Genomic DNA, 22011 nt, shown 5'->3' with positions numbered 1-22011 from the left:
TATATGAAAGCTCAACAAAAGAAACTAAGTGGGTGTGCATCCAACTTGCTTGCTCACGAAGACCTAGGGCATTTTGAGGAAGCCCATCATTGGAATATACAAGCCAAGTTCTATAATGAAAAATTCCCACTAGTAAATGAAAGTAATATCATAGGAGACTCTCTATCATGAAGCTCATGGTGCTACTTTGAAGCACAAGTGTGGTAAAAGGATAGTAACATTGTCCCTTCTCTCTTTTTCTCTCATTTTTTTGTTTAGTCCGGAGTCTCATCCCAACTTGTGGGGGAATCATAGTCTCCATCATCCTTTCCTCACTTGGGAAAATGCTCTAAATTGATGATCATCACACTTTTATTCACTTACAACTCAACAATTAGAACTCAATACTTAGAACAAAACATGACTCTATGTGAATGCCTCCGGCGGTGTACCGGGATATGCAATGAATCAAGAGTGACATGTATGAAAGAATTATGAATGGTGGCTTTGCAACAAATACGATGTCAACTACATGATCATGCAAAGCAATGTGACAATGATGGAGTGTGTCATAATAAACGGAACGTTGGTAAGTTGCATGGCAATATATCTCGGAATGGCTATGGAAATGCCATGATAGGTAGGTATGGTGGCTGTTTTAAGGAAGGTATATGGTGGGTGTATGATACCGGCAGAAAGTGCGCGGCATTATAGAGGCTAGCAATGGTGGAAGGGTGAGAGTGCGTATAATCCATGGACTCAACATTAGTCATAAAGAACTCATATACTTATTGTAAAAATCTATTAGTTATCGAAGCAAAGTATTACGCGCATGCTCCTAGGGGGATAGATTGGTAGGAAAAGACCATCGCTCATCCTCGACCGCCACTCATAAGGAAGACAATCAATAAATAAATCATGCTCCGACTTCATCACATAACGGTTCACCATACGTGCATGCTACGGGAATCACAAACTTTAACACAAGTATTCCTCAAATCCACAACTACTCAACTAGCATGACTCTAAAATCACCATCTTTATATCTCAAAACAATTATCAAGCATCAAACTTCTCATAGTATTCAACGCACTCATAAGATAACTTTTACTAATCTGGGATGCCTATTACTTTAGGACTAATTTCTCAATTTAAGCAAATTACCATGCTGTTTTGTAGGACTCTCAAAATAATATAAGTGAAGCATGAGAGAACAATAGTTTCTATAAAACAAATCCACCACCGTGCTCTAAAAGATATAAGTGAAGCGCTAGAGCAAAAACTATATAGCTCAAAAGATATAAGTGAAGCACATAGAGTATTCTAATAAATTCCGAATCATGTGTGTCTCTCTCAAAAGGTGTGTACAGAAAAGATGATTGTGGTAAACTAAAAAGCAAAGACTCAAATAATACAAGACGCTCCAAGCAAAACACATATCATGTGGTGAATAAAAATATAGCTCCAAGTAAAGTTACCGATGGAAGTAGACGAAAGAGGGGATGCCTTCCAGGGCATCCCCAAGCTTTGGCTTTTTGGTGTCTTTAGATTATATTGGGGTGCCATGGGCATCCCCAAGCTTAGGCTCTTGCCACTCCCTATTCCATAATCCATCAAATCTTTTACCCAAAACTTGAAAACTTCACAACACAAAACTTAGCAGAAAATCTCGTGAGCTCCGTTAGCGAAAGAAAAGAAAACACCACTTCAAGGTACTGTAATGAACTCATTCTTTATTTATATTGGTGTTAAACCTACTTTATTCCAACTTCTCTATGGATTATAAACTATTTTACTAGCCATAGATTCATCAAAATAAGCAAACAACACACAAAAAACAGAATCTGTCAAAAACAGAACAGTCTGTAGTAATCTGTAACTAACGCAAACTTCTAGAACTCCAAATATTCAGCCAAAATAGGAAGACCTAGATAATTTGTTTATTGATCAGAAGCAATTGGAATCAATATTTTATCACGTTCTGGTGATTTTTACCAATTATTTTCGTGAGCAGAAAGTTTCTGGAATTTTCAGCAAGATCAAATAACTATCATCCAAGAAGATCCTATAGGTTAAACTTGGCACAAACACTAATTAAAACATAAAAACACATCTAACCAGAGGATAGATCAAATATTTATTCCTAAACAGAAGCAAAAAAAATCAAAAAACTAAAATAAAATTGGGTTGCCTCCCAACAAGCGCTATCGTTTAATGCCCCTAACTAGGCATAATAGCAATGATAGATCTAGGTATTGCCATATTTGGTGGGCAATCCATAAGTGGCTCTCATAAGAGATTCATAAGGTAATTTAGTTTTCTTTCTAGGGAAGTGTTCCATTCCTTTCCTTAACGGAAATTGGAATCTAATATTCCCTTCCTTCATATCAATAATTGCACCAATCGTTCTAAGAAAAGGTCTACCAAGAATAATAGGACATGAAGGATTGCAATCTATATCAAGAACGATAAAATCTACGGGCACATAATTCCTATTTGCAACAATAAGAACATCATTAATTCTTCCCACGGGTTTTTGATAGTGGAATCCGCAAGGTGCAAGTTTAAAGAGCAATCATCAAGTTCATGGAAACCTAGCAAATCACACAAAGATTTTGGAATCATGGAAACACCAGCACCCAAATCACACAAAGCATAAAACTCATGATTTTTAATTTTAATTTTAATAGTAGGTTCCCATTCATCATAAATTTTTCTAGGGATAGAAACTTCCAACTCATGTTTTTCTTCATAAGATTGCATCAAAGCATCAATGATATGTTTAGTAAAAGCTTTATTTTGACTATAAGCATGCGAAGAATTTAGCACGGATTGCAACAAGGAAATACAATCTATTAAAGAGAAATTATCACAATTAAATTCCTTGAAATCCAAAATAGTGGGTTCATTGATATCTAAAGTTTTAATTTCTTCAATCCCACTTTTACCAATTTTTGCATCAAGATCTAAAAACTCCGAATTTTTGGAACGCCTTCTAGGTAGAGGTGGCTCATATTCAGTCCCATCATTATTAAGATTCATATTGCAAAACAAAGATTTAATAGGGGACACATCAATAACTTTTAGATCTTCATCTTTATTCTCATAGAATTTTTCCGGTTTGGCGGCCATCTTATTGACTAAGGTGGCCTGCTTATCCGATACTTCAGCGATTAATTTTTCTAGATGAGCAATTTGAGATTTCAAACCATAAAATTCCTTAGAAATATCATCAAGCTCTTTATTCATGTACTCCATAAAGCATTTTTGTTCCTTAAACTCATTTCTAAAGAAATTATTATGCTCAAATTGTAAAGTCATAAAACTTCAGACATTATTTTCAATCTCTTCCAACCTTTTAAGGTGAAGATCACCAAAGCTAGGCGGGGCCATAGGGGCAATAAGCAACAGGAGACAAGCGGAAATGAGGCGAACGAAAGAGAGGGCGAATAAAAACGGCAAGGGTGAAGTGGGGGAGAGGAAAACAAGAGGCAAATGGCAAATAATGTAATGCGAGGGAGATGAGTTTGTGATGGGTACTTGGTATGGCTTGACTTATGCGTAGACTCCCTGGCAACGGCGCCAGAAATGGCTCGTTGTCGGGAGCCAAATCTTGACATGACTTCGCGTAAGCCTCCCCGGAAACGGCGCCAGAAATCCTTACCTCTTGAGCACTGCGTTGGTTTTCCCTTGAAGAGGAAAGGGTGATGCAGCAAAGTAGCATAAGTATTTCCCTCAGTTTTTGAGAACCAAGGTATCAATGCAGTAGGAGGCCACGCGCGAGTCCCACGCTCCTACAAAAACAAACAAGAACCTCACAACCAATGCGATAAAGGGGTTGTCAATCCCTTCACGGTCACTTACGAGAGTGAGATCTGACAGAGATGATAAGATAATTTTTTGGTATTTTTATGATAAAGATGCAAAGTAAAATAAAAGGCAATAAAAATAGCTAAGTGTTGGAAGATTAATATGATGGAAAATAGACCCGGGGCCATAGGTTTCACTAGTGGCTTCTCTCGAGATAGCATAAGTATTGCGATGGGTAAACAAATTACTGTCGAGCAATTTATAGAATTGAGCATAGTTATGAGAGTATCTAGCTATGATCATGTATATAGGCATCACGTTCGCGATAAGTAGACCGACTCCTGCCTGCATCTACTACTATTACTCCACACATCGACTACTATCCAGCATGCATCTAGAGTATTAAGTTCATGAAGAACAGAGTAACACATTAAGAAAGATGACATGATGTAGAGGGATAAACTCATGCAATATGATATAAACCCCATCTTTTTATCCTCGATGGCAACAATACAATACGTGACTTGCTGCCCCTACTGTCACTGAGAAAGGACACCGCAAGATTGAACCCAAAGCTAAGCACTTCTCCTATTGCAAGAAAGATCAATCTAGTAGGCCAAACCAAACTGATAATTCGAAGAGACTTGCAAAGATAACCAATCATACATAAAAGAATTCAGAGGAGATTCAAATATTGTTCATAGATAATCTTGATCATAAACCCACAATTCATTGGATCTCGACAAACACACCGCAAAAGAAGATTACATTGAATAGATCTCCACAAGAGAGGGGAGAACATTGTATTGAGATCCAAAAAGAGAGAAGAAGCCATCTAGCTAATAACTATGGACCCGAAGGTCTGAGGTAAACTACTCACACTTCATCGGAGAGGCCTTGGAGATGATGTAGAGGCCCTCCGTGAGCGATGCCCCTTCCGGTGGAGTTCCGGAAAAGGCCCCAAGATGGGATCTCACGGGTACAGAAGGTTGCGGCGGTGGAATTAGGTTTTTGGCTCCGTATCTGGTAGTTTGGGGGTACGTAGGTATATATAGGAGGAAGAAGTACGTCGGTGGAGCAACGTGGGGCCCACGAGGGTGGAGGGCGCTCCTAGGGGGGTAGGCGTGCCCCCTACCTCGTGCTCTCCTGGTTGATGTCTTGACGTAGGGTCCAAGTCCTCTAGATCACGTTCGTTCCGAAAATCACGTTCCCGAAGGTTTCATTCTGTTTGGACTCCGTTTGATATTCTTTTTCTGCGAAACTCTGAAATAGGCAAAAGACAACAATTCTGGGCTGGGCCTCCGGTTAATAGGTTAGTCACAAAAATAATATAAAAGTGTATAATAAAGCCCAATAATGTCCAAAACAGAATATAATATAGCATGGAACAATAAAAAATTATAGATACATTGGAGATGTATCAACCACCGATACAACTCTATGCACGCTTAACGTTCGCTTTACCTAGAACAAGTATGAAACTAGAAGTACTTTGTAGGTGTTGTGGGATAGGTTTGCAAGATAATAAAGAGCACGCAAATAAAAATTAGGGGCTGTTTAGATAAATAAACAATTAAGTTAGTATAGCGAGTGTGGAAAAGTGGTGGTAGGAGTTGCAGAATTTTCCCTAAGCAATTGACTACATTACTAGACCGATAGCAAGTTTTTATGTGGGAGAGGCCACTGCTAGCATGTCATCCCTTACTTGGAATTCTATGCACTTATGATCTAGAACTATCAGCAAGCATCCGCAACTACTATTTTTCATTAAGGTAAACCCCAACCATAGCCTTAAGATATATTGGCCCCCTTCAATCCCGTATGCATCAATTTCTATGCTAGGCTGAAGATGCTATCACCCTTTCCCTCCAATACATAGTCATATCAATATACAACTAACCCTATGTCGTGATTCACACGTGCGCTCATATGATGGGCACCAAAGGATAGCAACATAACCACAAGCAAATTAAACCAATCATAGCAATTCACCAATAACCGATAGGACAACAAAAATCTACTCAATCATCATAGGATGGCAACACATCATTGGATAATTATATGAAACATAAAGCACCATGTTCAAGTAGAGGGTACAGTGGGTTGCGAGAGAGTGGGATGCTAAATATAGATGAGGGGAGGTGATGAAGATGTTGGTGAAGATGACGGAGGTGTTGGTGTAGATCGCCGTCACACGATGATTGCCCCGGCGTTCCGGCGCCACTGGGAGAGAGGGGGAGAGAGCCCCCCCTCATTCTTCTTCCTCGACCTCCCCCTAGATGGGAGGAGGGTTTCCCCTCTGGTCCATGGCGTCCATGGCGGCGTAGCCGCGAGAGTCATTCCAAGATTGGATATGTCTCCCTGTTTTTCTTCTGTTTCGCGACCCCTGTATTTGGCCTTCCACCGTTTCTTAAATTCCCGAAGATCCGTAACTCCGATTGGGCTGATATTTTAACACGATTTTTTCAGATATTAGCTTTATTGCGGCTGAAGAAGCGCACCAACCGCCTTACGGGGTGTCCACAAGACTCCCATGCGTGTCCTGGGTAGGGGGTGCCCCCCTATGGCTTGTGGGCCCCTCGGGTATCGTCTCATGTTGATTCTTTTTCCCAAAAATTACAAATATTCCAAAATAATTCTCCGTAAGTTTTATCGCGTTTGGACTTCGTTTGATATGGATATTCCGCGAACAAAAAACATGCAACAAATACGAACTGGCACTGGGCACTGGATCAATATGTTAGTCCCAAAAATAATATAAAAAGTTGCCAAAAGTATATGAAAGTTGTAGAATATTGGCATGAAACAATAAAAAATTATAGATATGATGGAGATGTATCAACATCCCCAAGCTTAATTCCTGGTAAGTGATAAAAAAGATAATTTTTGGTGTGGAATTCTACCTAGCATAATCTTGATCATGTAATCTAATCATGGCATGAATATTAAGACACGAGTGATTCAAGGAAATGGTCTATCATTTGACATCGAAAGAACAATACAAGACATGCATGTAATTCATCATTGCCTTTCATAATAATGGAGCTAAAGGAAACAACCTCTATACACTTAATTGTGGTAAGCATGACACACTCAATCTACCCTGCATAAAGTATAAATCATGAGCACTCTGGTGTCAAACCAAGCAATTGCATCGTACTTCTAACACGCTTCAACATTCTTAACTTCACTCAATACATGAGCATGATCCATGGATATAGCACTATGGGTGGAATAGAATGCGGTGGTAGGGATCAATAGGAGAAGGAAGGGAGCCTCGCATCTAGGCGGATCAACGGGCTATGGAGGTGCCCATCAATCGATATCAATGCGAGGAGTAGGGATTGCCATGCAACGGATGCACTAGAACTATAAGTGTATGGAAGCTCAGAAATGAAACTAAGTGGGTGTGCATCTAACATGCTGGCTCATGAAGACCTTGGGCATTTGAGGAAGCCCATCATCGGAATATACAAGCCAAGTTCTATAATGAAAAAGTTCCCACTAGTATATGAAAGTGATAACTCAAAACACTCTCTATATGAAGAACATGGTTCTACTCTAAAGCACAAGTGTGGTAAAATGGATAGTAACATTGCCCCTTCTCTCTTTTTCTCTCATTTTTTAATTTTTTTTTGGGCTCTTTTGCCTCCTTTCTTTTATTTTGGACTCTTTGGCCTTTTTATTTTTGTAAGTCTGAAGTCTCATCCCGATGTGTGGGAATCATAGCCTCCATCATCCTTTCCTCACTAGCGCAATGCTCTAATAATGATGATCATCACACTTTTATTTACTTACAACTCGATAAAACTGATACATGATGACTATATGAATGCCTCTGGCAGTGTACCAGGATGTGTAATGATCTAGCATAGCAAAGATATCAAAAGGCAGACAAGCCATAAAAATATCATGCTAGCTATCTTACGATCATGCAAAGCAATATGACAATGAACGCTGAAGTCATGTATATGATGATGATGGAAGTTGCATGGAATATATCTCGGAATGGCTATGGAAATGCCATAATAGGTAGGTATGGTGGCTGTTTTGAGGAAGGTATAAAGAGGGTTTATGCACCAGCGAAAGTTGCGCGGTACTAGAGAGGCTAGCAATGGTGGAAGGGTGACAGTGTGTATAATCCATGGACTCAACATTAGTCATAAAGAACTCATATACTTATTGTGAAAGTTTTATTAGCCCTCGAAGCAAAGTTCTACTCGCATGCCCCTAGGGGGGAGAGGTTGGTAGGAGTTAACCATCGCGCACCCCCGATTCAAACAGCACAAAGGATTTCAATCAAGGATAAATTGTGCTTCGACCTCACTGCTAATGTCAGCGGCCACCACTTTACATGCGTGAGGATTTACTTGCGTAAAGATTTACTTCCCTTAACATGATTATTAATACTCAACTTTAATTCTTTTACTAGCATGCCCCCATATTACCACCTCAATATCGCAAAACTATTGCAAGGAATCAAACATATCATACTGAGTGATCTACAAGTTTATGTAGGATTTTATGACAAACCATCTGCATGACCAAATCCTGTTAACTCTCTAAATAGATATAAGTGAAGCATGAGAGTTTAATTCTTTCTACAAAAGATATGCCCAGGCTCCAACAAATATAAGTGAAACAAAAGAGCATTCTACAAATGGTGGTTTTTCTATGTAGAGAAACAGACATCCAAACTTCAAATGATATAAGTGAAGCACATGAAGCATTCTATAAAGCCATACTCAAAAGATATAAGGGAAGTGCAAAGAGCATTATATAAATCAACCAAGGACTATCTCATACCAGCATGGTGCATTATTAAAAGACAAAAAAATAAAAATCACACGACGCTCCAAGATTTACGCATATCATGTGACGAATAAAAATATAGCTCCAAGTAAAATTACCAATGGTCGTTAGAAGAAAGAGGGGATACCTTCCAGGGTATCCCCAAGCTTAGTTGCTTGGGAGTCCTTGAATATTACCTTGGGGTGCCTCGGGCATCCCCAAGCTTAGGCACTTTCCACTCCTTATTCCTTCATCCATTGTGATCTCACCCAAAACTTGAGAACTTCAATCACACAAAACTTAAAAAAACCATCGTAAGATCCATTAGTATAATAAAGAAAATCACCACTTTAAGTGTTGCTGCAAACCAATTCATATTTTTTTTGCATTATCCCTATTGTACTCTAACTTCTCCAAGTCTTATACCAATGATACAATCCAAGGTTTCATCAAAACAAGCAAAACAATGCATCAAAAACCGAATCTGTCAAAAACAGGACAGCCTGTAGCAATCTGAACATTGACCATACTTCTGTAGCTCTAAAAGTTCTAAAAAATTAGGACAAAATAAATAATTTGTATATCAGTACTGTGTAAAAAATTCAGAAACTTTTGACATTCCAGTAAAAAAGTAAATTCACGCACTACAGCCAAAGTTTCTGTCTTTTCACTGCACATACCAAACAAGCAATCTAATCATCCTAAAGGTAAATCTTGGCACATTATTTTTATAATACAATTAATTTGTAGAAGGGAATATTATTTTTGTTGAAAAGTTTCTGTAATTCAAGATTTGCAAAGTTTCCATGGGCATGAACAAAGTTCAAGGAGCTCCCCCACTTCAATGGTGCTCGTCCTTCTTACTTTCACTTTTCTTTTTGAAAAAGTTTTAGGTCCCCACCTTATTTTTAAAACTTTTTAAAAGAACTCAAAAGAAATATATGACTCTCTAAAACTTCCGGGTTGTCTCCCTGGCAGCGCTTTCTTTAAAGCCATTAAGCTAGGCGTATAGTGCTCAAGTAATGGATCCAACCGGATCCCAAGTTATAGCAAAGCCAATTTTAATTAACAATGATTTGTGATTTAATAGTGAGAACAAAGTAACATATATCATGCAAAAACAAAGTCTAACTCTCTTCCTATGCATCGGCATGTCACAAGAGAACAATTCATGCACACATGGTAAAGGCCGATACATAGCATAAACAGTTTCTTGCAAATTTATCGTATTGGAAACATAGAGAGGCGGAGATGTAGTTCCTCTCTCATAATAATTGCAACTAGGAGAAGCAAGCACATGCATATTATATTTATCAAAATCATCATGTGCAATAGTAGAACGCACCCCATCAATATAATCCTTAATAAGCGCAAACTTCTTCAGTATAGTGTAGTTGGGAGAAATCAAAAATATAATAGGACTATATGAGTGGGTGCAATAGCAAGAATTTCATTATTAACATAAGGAACTATAGCAAGTTCATATCCATAAGCATAATTCATATTGGCATCAAGGCTACAAGCATAGCAAGCATAAAGTTCATCAAAAAGGGATATTTGAAACGAATCCAAGGGATCATGGCAACCATCATAGCATTCATCCTTTGGTAAGCATGAAGGGAAATTAAACAATGTATGGGATAAAGAGTTACTCTCATTAGAAGGTGGGCACGGGTGATCAATCCACTCTTCCTCCTTTTATTCTTCGCTCTCCTCCTCATCTTTTTCATCTAATGAGCTCATTGTGTCATCAATTTCTTCTTCCATAGATTCTTGCAAAATATTAGTCTCTTCTTGGATAGTGGAGACTTTCTCAATGAACTCATTATTATAACCATTGTATTCATAATTCTCATAGCAATTTTTAGTATAGCATAATTTTCAAATCTGTAAACAACATCATCAAAGTTTTCACACTTTTTAAACAAAGATTCAATTTCATAAGCACCCTTAAAAGCAACAAATTCTTCTATTTGTTCCACATCATAGTAATCATATATACCATTAGCATAAGAACTAGAGCAACAAGTATAATCATATCTGTGATAAATTCCAAGCATAACAATGCAACATATGAATTTGATCCCATAAGAGTTTCCCTTTTTGAGTCAAGCGAAATCCCTAAAGTATTCACGTTGATCCAACGTGTATCCCATTATCAAGTTGAATGCGGTTTTCTCAGGATTATCAAAGTAGTGTTTAATATTTTCCACATAACGAGCATCAAGGGTTTTAGGAGGTTCCCCATCTCCATGAGTAGCAAGTACACCTATTTTTTTGGTATTTCATGTTCCATATCCATAACTAAAGATAGAGAACAACATAGAACAAAAAATAAAAAATACTTAGTGATAAAGCAAACAAGCACACACGAGAATATTCACCCCACGCTATTGCTCCCCGGAAACGGCGCCAGAAAAAGGTCTTGATAACCCACAAGTGTAGGGGATCAGTTGTAACCTCTTTTGATAAGTAAGAGTGTCGAACCCAACGAGGAGCTAAAGTTAGAAAAAGTATTCCCTCAAGTTCTATCGACCACCGATACAACTCTATGCACGCTTAACGTTCTCTTTACCTAGAACAAGTATGAAACTAGAAGTACTTTGTAGGTGTTGTGGGATAGGTTTGCAAGATAATAAAGAGCACGCAAATAAAAATCAAGGGTTGTTTAGATAAATAAACAATTAAGTTAGTATAGCGAGTGTGGAAAAGTGGTGGTAGGAGTTACGGAATTGTCCCTAAGCAATTGACTACGTTACTAGACCGATAGCAAGTTTTTATGTGGGAGAGGCCACTGCTAGCATGTCATCCCTTACTTGGAATTCTATGCACATATGATCCAGAACTATTAGCAAGCATCCGCAACTACTAACTAAGGTACAACCCAACCATATCCTTAAGATATGTTGGCCCCACTTCAATCCCGTATGCATCAATTTCTATGCTAGTTGAAGGTGATGTCACCCTTGCCCTCCAATACATAGTCATATCAACATACAACTAACCCTATGGCGTGATCCACACGTGCTCTCATATGATGGGCACCAAAGGATAGTAACATAACCACAAGCAAATTAAACCAATCATAGCAATTCACCAATCACCATTAGGACAACAAAAATCTACTCAATCATCATAGGATGGCAACATATCATTGGATAATTATATGAAACATAAAGCACCATGTTCAAGTAGAGGGTACAGTTGGTTGCGGGAGAGTGGACTGCTGAATATAGATGAGGGTAGGTGATGAAGATGTTGGTGAAGATGATGGAGGTGTTGGTGTAGATCGCCGTCACATGATGATTGCCCCGGCGGCGTTCTGGCGCCACCGGGAGAGAGGGGGAGAGAGCCCTCCTTCTTCTTCTTCTTCTTCTTCTTCTTCTTCTTCTTCTTCTTCTTCCTCCTCGACCTCCCCACTCGATGGGAGGAGGGTTTCCCCTCTGGTCCATGGCCTCCATGGCAGCGGAGGGGCGAGAGCCCCTCAGAGATTGGATATATCTCTCTGTTTATCTTCTGTTTCGCGGACCCTGTTTCTGGCCTTTCACCGTTTCTTAAATTCTCGGAGATCCGTAACTTCGATTGGGCTGAAATTTTAACACGATTTTTTTTCGGATATTAGCTTTCTTGCAGCCAAAGAAGGGCACCAACCGCCTTACGGGGTGGCCACAAGCCTCCCAGGTGCGCCCTGGGTAGGGGGGCGCACCCTACGACTTGTGGGCCCCTCAAGCATCATTCGCGTTGATTCTTTTCCCCGAAAATCACAAATATTCCAAAATAAATCTCCGTAAGTTTTTATCATGTTTGGACTTCATTTAGTATGGATATTCTGCGAAACAAAAAAACATGCAGCAAATAGGAACTAGGACTAGGCACTGGATCAATATGTTAATCCCAAAAATAATATAAAACGTTGCCAAAAGTATATGAAAGTTGTAGAATATTGTCATGTAACAATTAAAAATTATAGATACAATGGAGATGTATCAGAGTTCTGTTGGGGAACGTAGTAATTTCAAAAAAATTCCTACGCACACGCAAGATCATGGTGATGCATAGCAACGAGAGGGGAGAGTGTTGTCCATGTACCCTCGTAGACCAAAAGCGGAAGCGTTAGCACAACGCGGTTGATGTAGTCGTACGTCTTCACGATCCGACCGATCCAAGTACCGAACGTACGACACCTTCGAGTTCAGCGCACGTTCAGCTCGATGACGTCCCGCGAACTCCGATCCAACAGAGCTTCACGGGAGAGTTCTGTCAGCACGACGGCATGATGACGGTGATGAGGTTGCTACCGACGCAGGGCTTCGCCGAAGCACCGCTACGATATGACCGAGGTGGAATATGGTGGAGGGGGGCACCGCACACGGCTAAGAGATCAAGAGATCAATTGTTGTGTCTACAGGTGCCACCTGCCCCCGTATATAAAGGAGCAAGGGGGGAGGCGGCAGGCCAGGAGGAGGGCGCGCCAAGGGGGGAGTCCTACTCCCACCGGGAGTAGGACTCCTCCTTTTCCTTGTTGGAGTAGGAGAGGGATGGAAGGGAGAGAGGAGGAGAAGGAAAAAGGGGGGCGCCGCCCCCCCTTGATACGTCTCCGTCGTATCTATAATTTTTGATTGTTCGATGCCAATATTCTACAACTTCCACATACTTTTTGGCAATTTTTATACTATTTTTAGGACTAACATATTGATCCAGTGCCCAGTGCCAGTTCCTGTCTGTTGCATGTTTTTGGCTTCGCAGAATATCCATATCAAACAGAGTCCAAACGGGATAAAAACGGACGGAGCTTATTTTTGGAATATTTGGAAAATTCCTGAAGAAAAATCCACGCGAGACGGTGCCCGAGGTGGTCACGAGGCAGGGGGCGCGCCCCCTACCCTCGTGAGCCACCCGTAAGGCAGTTGACACTCTTCTTTTGCCGCAAGAATGCTAATTTTCTAAAAAAAATCACGGTGAAGGTTTCAGGCCAATCGGAGTTACGGATCTCCATATATACACGAAACGGTGAAACAGACCCAGAACAGAACGCAGAAACAGAGAGAGACAGAGAGACAGATCCAATCTCGGAGGGGCTCTCGCCCCTCCCACGCCATGGAGACCATGGACCAGAGGGGAAACCCTTCTCCCATCTAGGGAGAAGGTCAAGGAAGAAGAAGAAGAATGAGGGGGGCTCTCTCCCCCTCACTTCCGGTGGCGCCAGAGTGCCACCGGGGGCCATCATCATCACCGCGATCTACACCAACACCTCCGCCATCTTCACCAACATCTCCATCACCTTCCCCCCTCCATCTACAGCGGTCCACTCTCCTGCAACCCGCTGTACCCTCTACTTGAACATGGTGCTTTAAGCTTCATATTATTATCCAATGATGTGTTGCCATCCTATGATGTTTGAGTAGATCTGTTTTGTCCTAAGGGCTATTTGATGATCAAGATTGGTTTGAGTTGCATGTTTTATTATTGGTGCTGTCCTATGGTGCTCTCCGTGTCGCGCAAGCGTGAGGGATTCCCGCTGTAGGGTTTGCAATATGTTCATGATTTTCTAATGGTGGGTGGCGTGAGTGACAGAAGCACAAACCCGAGTAAGTAGGTTGTTTGCGTATGGGATAAAGAGGACTTGATACTTTAATGTTATGGTTGGGTTTTACCTTAATGATCTTTAGTAGTTGCAGATGCTTGCTAGAGTTCCAACCATAAGTGCATATGATCCAAGTAGAGAAAGTATGTTAGCTTATGCCTCTCCCTCAAATAAAATTGCAATAATGATTACCGGTCTAGTTATCGATTGCCTAGGGACAAATAACTTTCTCGTAACAACAAGCTCTTTACTAAAACTAATTTAGTTGTGTCTTTATCTAAACAGCCCCTAATCTTTATTTACGCTCTCTTTATTTTCTTGCAGACCTATCCCAAAATACCTACAAAGTACTTCCAGTTTCATACTTGTTCTAGGTAAAGTAAACGTTAAGCCTGCGTAGAGTTGTATCGGTGGTCGATAGAACTTGAGGGAATATTTGTTCTACCTTTAGCTCCTCGTTGGGTTCGACACTCTTTACTTATCGAAAACTGTTGCGATCCCCTATACTTGTGGGTTATCAAGACCTTTTTCAGGCGCCGTTGCTGGGGAGCAATAGCGTGGGGTGAATATTCTCGTGTGTGCTTGTTTGCTTTGTCACTAAGTAATTTTTATTTGCTGTTCTTAATTGTTCTTTATCTTTAGTTATGGATATGGAACACGAAATACCAAGAAAATTAGGTGTACTTGCTACTCATGGAGATGGGGAACCTCCTAAAACCCTCGATGTTGGTTATGTGAAAGATATTATGTACTACTTTATTAATCCTGAGAAAACCCCATTCAATTATGTAATGGGAGTAACATTGGATCAACGTGAATACTTTAGGGAATATCGCTTAACACAAAAAGGGAAACTATTATGGGATCAAATTCATATATTGAAGTGGTATGCTTGGCAACTATGCGTGAGTTATGATTATACTTGTTGCTCTAGGATGAAGGCTCCACACCTTCCCTTTTCATGCAAATTCAATGATAATAAAACCTTAGCTTCTTATGCTAATGGTATATATGATTATTATGATGTGGAACAAATAGAAGAATTTGTTGCTTTTATGGGTGCTTATGAAATTGAATCTATGTGTAAATAGTTTGAAGATTTTGATGATGCTATTTATAGATCTAAAAATTTAGCTATCCTCAAATATTGCTATGAGAATTATGAATACAATTACGAAATTAATGCACTTATTGAGAAAGTCTCCGTTGTCCAAGAAGAGACTAATATTTTGCAGGAGTCTATGGAAGAAGAAGTTGATGAAACTGTGAGCTCATTGGATGCAAAAGATGAGGAGGAGAGCGAAGAACAAAAGAAGGAAGATCGGATTGATCACCCGTGCCCACCTTCTAATGAGAGTAACTCTTCAACTCATACATTGTTTAATTCCCCTTCGTGCTTACCGAAGGATGATTGCTATGATGACTGTTATGATCCCTTTGATTCTTTTGAAATATCCCTTTTTGATGATGCTTGCTATGCTTGTGGCCAAGATGCCAATATGAATTATGCTTATGGAGATGAACTTGCTATAGTTCCTTATGTTAAACATGAAATTGTTGCTATTGCACCCATGCATGATAGTCCTATTATCTTTTTGAATTCTCTCGATTATACTATATCGGAGAAGTTTGATCTTATTAAGGATTATATTGATGGGTTGCCTTTTATCGTTGCACATGATGATTTTGATGAATATAATATGCATGTGCTTGCTGCTCCTACTTGCAATTATTATGAGAGAGGAACTATATCTCCACCTCTCTATGTTTCCAATACGATAAAATTGCAAGAAACTGTTTATACTATGCATTGGACTTTACTTTGTTTGCATGAATTGTTCTTTTATGACATGCCGATGCATAGGAAGAGAGTTAGACTTTGTCATTACATGATATATGTCACTCTGTGCTCACTACTAAATTACAAATCATTGTTAATTAAAATTGGCTTTGGTATACCTTGGGATCCGGGTGGATTCATTACTTGAGCACCATATGCCTAGCTTAATGGCTTTAAAGAAAGCGCTGCCAGGGAGACAACCCGGAAGTTTTAGAGAGTCATTTATTTCTATTGAGTGCTTTCATATAGTTTAAAAACAAAAAAATAAAGAGGGGAACCCAAAACTTTTTCAAAATGGAAAGTGAAAGTGAGAAAGACAAGCATTGTTGAAGCGGGAGAGCTCCTTGAACCTTGTTCATGCTCACGGCAACTTTGTGAATCTTGATTACAGAAACTTTTCAACAAAAATAATTATCCCCTTGTACAATTCCATTGTATTATAAAAATAATGTGCCAAGGTTAGCCTTTAGGATGGTTACAATGCTTGTTGGTTTGTATGGTGCAGGACAGAAACTTAGGCTGTAGTGCGCGATTTTACATTTTTAACTGGAACGTCAAATGGTTCTGATTCTTTCTGCAATGTCTTGCTGTGCAAATTTTTTTATTTTTCCTAATTTTGGCAGAATTTTTCAAGTATCATTAGTATGGTGAATGTTCAAATTATTACAGATTGTTCTGTTTTAGACAGATTCTGTTTTTGATGCATAGTTTGCTTGTTTTGATGAAACTATCAATTTATATCAGTGGATTAAGCCATGAAAAAGTTATATTACAGTAGACACAATGCAAAAACAAAATATGAATTGGTTTGCAACAGTACTTAGAGTAGTGAATTGCTTTATTATACTTACGGATCTTACCGAGTTTTCTGTTGAAATTTTGTGTGGATGAAGTGTTCGATGATTGAGAAGGTTTCGAAGTGAGAAGAAGGAAGAGAGGCAAGAGCTCAAGCTTGGGGATGCCCGAGGCACCCCAAGTAAATATTCAAGGAGACTCAAGCGTCTAAGCTTGGGGATGCCCCGGAAGGCATCCCCTCTTTGTTTAACAAGTATCAGTATGTTTTCGGATTCGTTTCGTTCATGTGATATGTGCAATCTTGGAGCGTCTTTTGCATTTAGTTTTCCTTTTTAATTTTATGCACCATGCTGGTATGAGATAGTCATTGGTTGATTTATAGAATGCTCTCTGCACTTCACTTAAATCTTTTGAGTATGGCTTTATAGAATGCTTCATGTGCTTCACTTATATCATTTGAAGTTTGGATTGCCTGTTTCTCTTTACATAGACAACCGCCATTTGTAGAATGCTTGCTTCACTTATACTTGTTAGAGCGTGGGCATATCTTTTGTAGAAAGAATTATACTCTCGTGATTCACTTATATCTATTTAAGAGAGATGACAGGAACTGGTCATTCACATGGTTAGTCATAAAATCCTACATAAAACTTGTAGATCACTGAATATGATATGTTTGATTCCCTGCAATATTTTTGCGATATAAATATGGTGATATTAGAGTCAGGCTAGTGGGGTAGTTGTGGATTAGTAGAAATACTTGTGTTGAGGTTTCTGATTCCCGTATCATGCACGTATGGTGAACCGTTATGTGATGAAGTCAGAACATGATTTATTTATTGATTGTCTTCCTTATGAGTGGCGGTCGGGGACGAGCGATGGTCTTTTCCTACCAATCTATCCCCTAGGAGCATGCGCGTAGTACTTTGTTTTGATGACTAATAGATTTTTTCAATAAGTACGTGAGTTCTTTATGACTAATGTTGAGTCCATGGATTATACGCACTCTCACCCTTCCATCATTGCTAGCCTCTTCGGTACTGTGCATTGCCTTTGGTGCAAACTTCGCCAGTGCATCCAAACCCCGTGATATGATACGCTCTATCACACATAAGCCTCATTATATCTTCCTCAAAACAGCCACCATACCTACCTATCATGGCATTTCCATAGCCATTCCGAGATATATTGCCATGCAACTTCCATCATCACCATATACATGACTCGAGCATTCATTGTCATATTGCTTTGCATGATCGTAAGATAGCTAGCATGATATTTTTATGGCTTCTCTGTTTTTTGATGTCTTTGCTACGCTAGATCATTGGACATCCCGGTACACCGCCGGAGGAATTCATATAGAGTCATATCTTTGTTCTAGTATTGAGTTGTAATATTGAGTTGTAAGTAAATAAAAGTGTGATGATCATCATTATTAGAGCATTGCCCCAGTGAGGAAAGGATGATGGAGACTATGATTCCCCCATAAGTCGGGATGAGACTCCGGACTTTACAAAAAATAAAAGAGGCCAAAGAAGCCCAAATAAAAAAAGAGGCCAAAGAAGCCCACCAAAAAATAAAAAATAAAAAAAGAAAATAAAAAAATGAGAGAAAAAGAGAGAAGGGGCAATGTTACTATCCTTTTACCACACTTGTGCTTCAGAATAGCACCATGATCCTTCATATAGAGAGTCTCTTGAGTTATCACTTTCGTATACTAGTGGGAATTTTCATTAGAGGACTTGGCTTGTATATTCTGATGATGGGCTTCCTCAAATGCCCGAGGTCTTCATGAGCAAGCAAGTTGGATGCACACCCACTTAGTTTCCAGTTTGATATTTCATACACTTATAGCTCTTAGTGCATCCGTTGAATGGCAATCCCTACTCACTCACATTGATATCTATTAATGGGCATCTCCATAGCCCGTTGATACGCCTAGTTGATGTGAGACTTTCTCCTTTTTTGTCTTCTCCACACAACCTCCACCATCATATTCTATTCCACCTATAGTGCTATGTCCATGGCTCACACTCATGTATTGCGTGAAAGTTGAAAAGGTTTGAGAACGTCAAAAGTATGAAACAATTGCTTGGCTTGTCACCGGGGTTGTGCATGATTTGAATATTTTGTGTGGTGAAGATGGAGCATAGCCAGACAATATGACTTTGTAGGGATAACTTTCTTTGGCCATGTTATTTTGAAAAGACATGATTGCTTTATTAGTATGCTTGAAGTATTATTTTCTTAATTTCAAATGATAGACTATTGGTTTGAATCACTCGTGTCTTAATATTCATGCCATGATTAGACATATGATCAAGATTATGCTAGGTAGCATTCCACATCAAAAATTATCTTTTTTATCATTTACCTACTCGAGGATGAGCAGGAATTAAGCTTCGGGATGCTGATACGTCTCCGTCGTATCTATAATTTTTGATTGTTCCATGCCAATATTCTACAACTTCCATATACTTTTTGGCAATTTTTTATACTATTTTGGGGACTAACATATTGATCCAGTGCCCAGTGCCAGTTCCTATCTGTTGCATGTTTTTGGGACTAACTTATTTTTGGAATATTTGGAAAATTCCGGAAGAAAAATCCACGCGAGACGGTGCACGAGGTGGTCATGAGGCAGGGGGGCGCGCCTGCCCCCCTGGGTGCGCCCCCTACCCTAGTGATCCACCCGTAAGGCGGTTGACGCTCTTCTTTTGCCGCAAGAAAGCTAATTTTCTGAAAAAAATCACGGCGAAGGTTTCAGGCCAATCGGAGTTACGGATCTCCATATATACACGAAACTATGAAACAGAGCCAGAACAGAACGCAGAAACAGAGAGAGACGGAGAGAGAGATCCAATCTCGGAGGGGCTCTCGCCCCTCCCACGCCATGGAGACCATGGACCAGAGGGGAAACCCTTGTCCCATCTAGGGAGAAGGTCAAGGAAGAAGAAGAAGAAGGAGGGGGCTCTCTCCCCCTCGCTTCCGGTGGCGCCGGAGTGCCACCGGGGGCCATCATCATCACCGCGATCTACACCAACACCTCCGCCATCTTCACCAACATCTCCATCACCTTCCCCCCTCTATCTACAGCGGTCCACTCTCCCGCAACCCGCTGTACCCTCTACTTGAACATGGTGCTTTATGCTTCATATTATTATCCAATGATGTGTTGCCATCCTATGATGTTTGAGTAGATCTGTTTTGTCCTACGGGCTATTTGATGATCAAGATTGGTTTGAGTTGCATGTTTTATTATTGGTGCTGTCCTATGGTGCTCTCCGTGTCGCGCAAGCGTGAGGGATTCCCACTGTAGGGTTTGCAATATGTTCATGATTTGCTTATGGTGGGTGGTGTGAGTGACAGAAGCACAGACCCGAGTAAGTAGGTTGTTTGCGTATGGGATAAGAGGACTTGATACTTTAATGCTATGGTTGGGTTTTACCTTAATGATCTTTAGTAGTTGCAGATTCTTGCTAGAGTTCCAATCATAAGTGCATATGATCCAAGTAGAGAAAGTATGTTAGCTTATGCCTCTCCCTCAAATAAAATTGCAATAATGATTACCGGTCTAGTTATCGATTGCCTAGGGACAAATAACTTTCTCGTAATAACAAGCTCTTTACTAAAACTAATTTAGTTGTTTCTTTATCTAAACAGCCCCTAGTCTTTATTTACACTCTCTTTATTTTCTTGCAAACCTATCCCAAAATACCTACAAAGTACTTCTAGTTTCATACTTGTTCTAGGTAAAGTAAACGTTAAGCGTGCGTAGAGTTGTATCGGTGGTCGATAGAACTTGAGGGCATATTTGTTCTACCTTTAGCTCCTCGTTGGGTTCGACACTCTTACTTATCGAAAACTGTTGCGATCCCCTATACTTGTGGGTTATCACCCCTCCTTGTCCAATTCGGACTAGAGGGGGAGGGGTGCGCAGCTACCCTGGCCGCCCCTCCTCTTCTCCCACTAAGGCCCATGAGGCCAAATTAACTCCCCGGGTGGTTTCGGTAACCACCCCCCAGTACTCCCGTAAATGTCCGAAACCTCCCGGAACCTTTCCGGTGTCTGAACATAGTCGTCCAATATATCGATCTTTACATCTCGACCATTTCGAGACTCCTCGTCATGTCTGTGATCATATCCGGGACTCCGAACTACCTTCGGTACATCAAAACACAAAAAATCATAATACTGATCGTCACCAAACTTTAAGCGTGCGGACCCTACGGGTTCGAGAACTATGTAGACATGACCGAGACACGTCTCCGATCAATAACCAATAGCGGAACCTGGATGCTCATATGGGCTCCCACATATTCTACAAAGATCTTTATCGGTCAAACCGCATAACAACATACGTTGTTCCCTTTGTCATTGGTATGTTACTTGCCCGAGATTCGATCGCCGGTATCTCAATACCTAGTTCAATCTCATTACCGGCAAGTCTCTTTACTCATTATGTAATGCATCATCCCGCAACTAACTCATTAGTCACATTGCTTGCAAGGCTTATAGTGATGTGCATTACTGAGAGGGCCCAGAGATACCTCTCCGACAATCGGAGTGACAAATCCTAATCTTGAAATACGCCAACTCAACAAGTACCTTCGGAGACACATGTAGAGCACCTTTATAATCACCTAGTTACGTTGTGACGTTTGGTAGCACACAAAGTGTTCCTCCGGTAAACGGGAGTTGCAGAATCTCATAGTCATAGGAACATGTATAAGTCATGAAGAAAGCAATAGCAACATACTAACTGATCAAGTGCTAAGCTAGAGAATGGGTCGAGTCAATCACATCATTCTCCTAATGATGTGATCCCGTTAATCAAATGACAACTCATGTCTATGGCTAGGAAACTCAACCATGTTTGATCAACGAGCTAGTCAAGTAGAGGCATACTAGTGACACTATGTCTGTCTATGTATTCACACATGTATTATGTTTCCGGTTAATACAATTCTAGCATGAATAATAAACATTTATCATGAAATAAGGAAATAAATAATAACTTTATTATTGCCTCTAGGACATATTTCCTTCAGTCTCCCACTTTCACTAGAGTCAATAATCTAGTTCACATCGCCATGTGATTTAACACCAGTAGTTCACATCACCATGTGATTAACACTCATAATTCACATCGTCATGTGACCATCACCCAAAGTGTTTACTAGATTCAATAATCTAGTTCACATCGCTATGT

Source organism: Triticum urartu, chromosome 1A, assembly GCF_056163025.1.
Source record: "Triticum urartu cultivar PI428250 chromosome 1A, HENAU_Tu73, whole genome shotgun sequence".
NCBI lineage: Eukaryota > Viridiplantae > Streptophyta > Magnoliopsida > Poales > Poaceae > Triticum > Triticum urartu.
Note: the sequence above shows the minus strand (reverse complement) of the source record.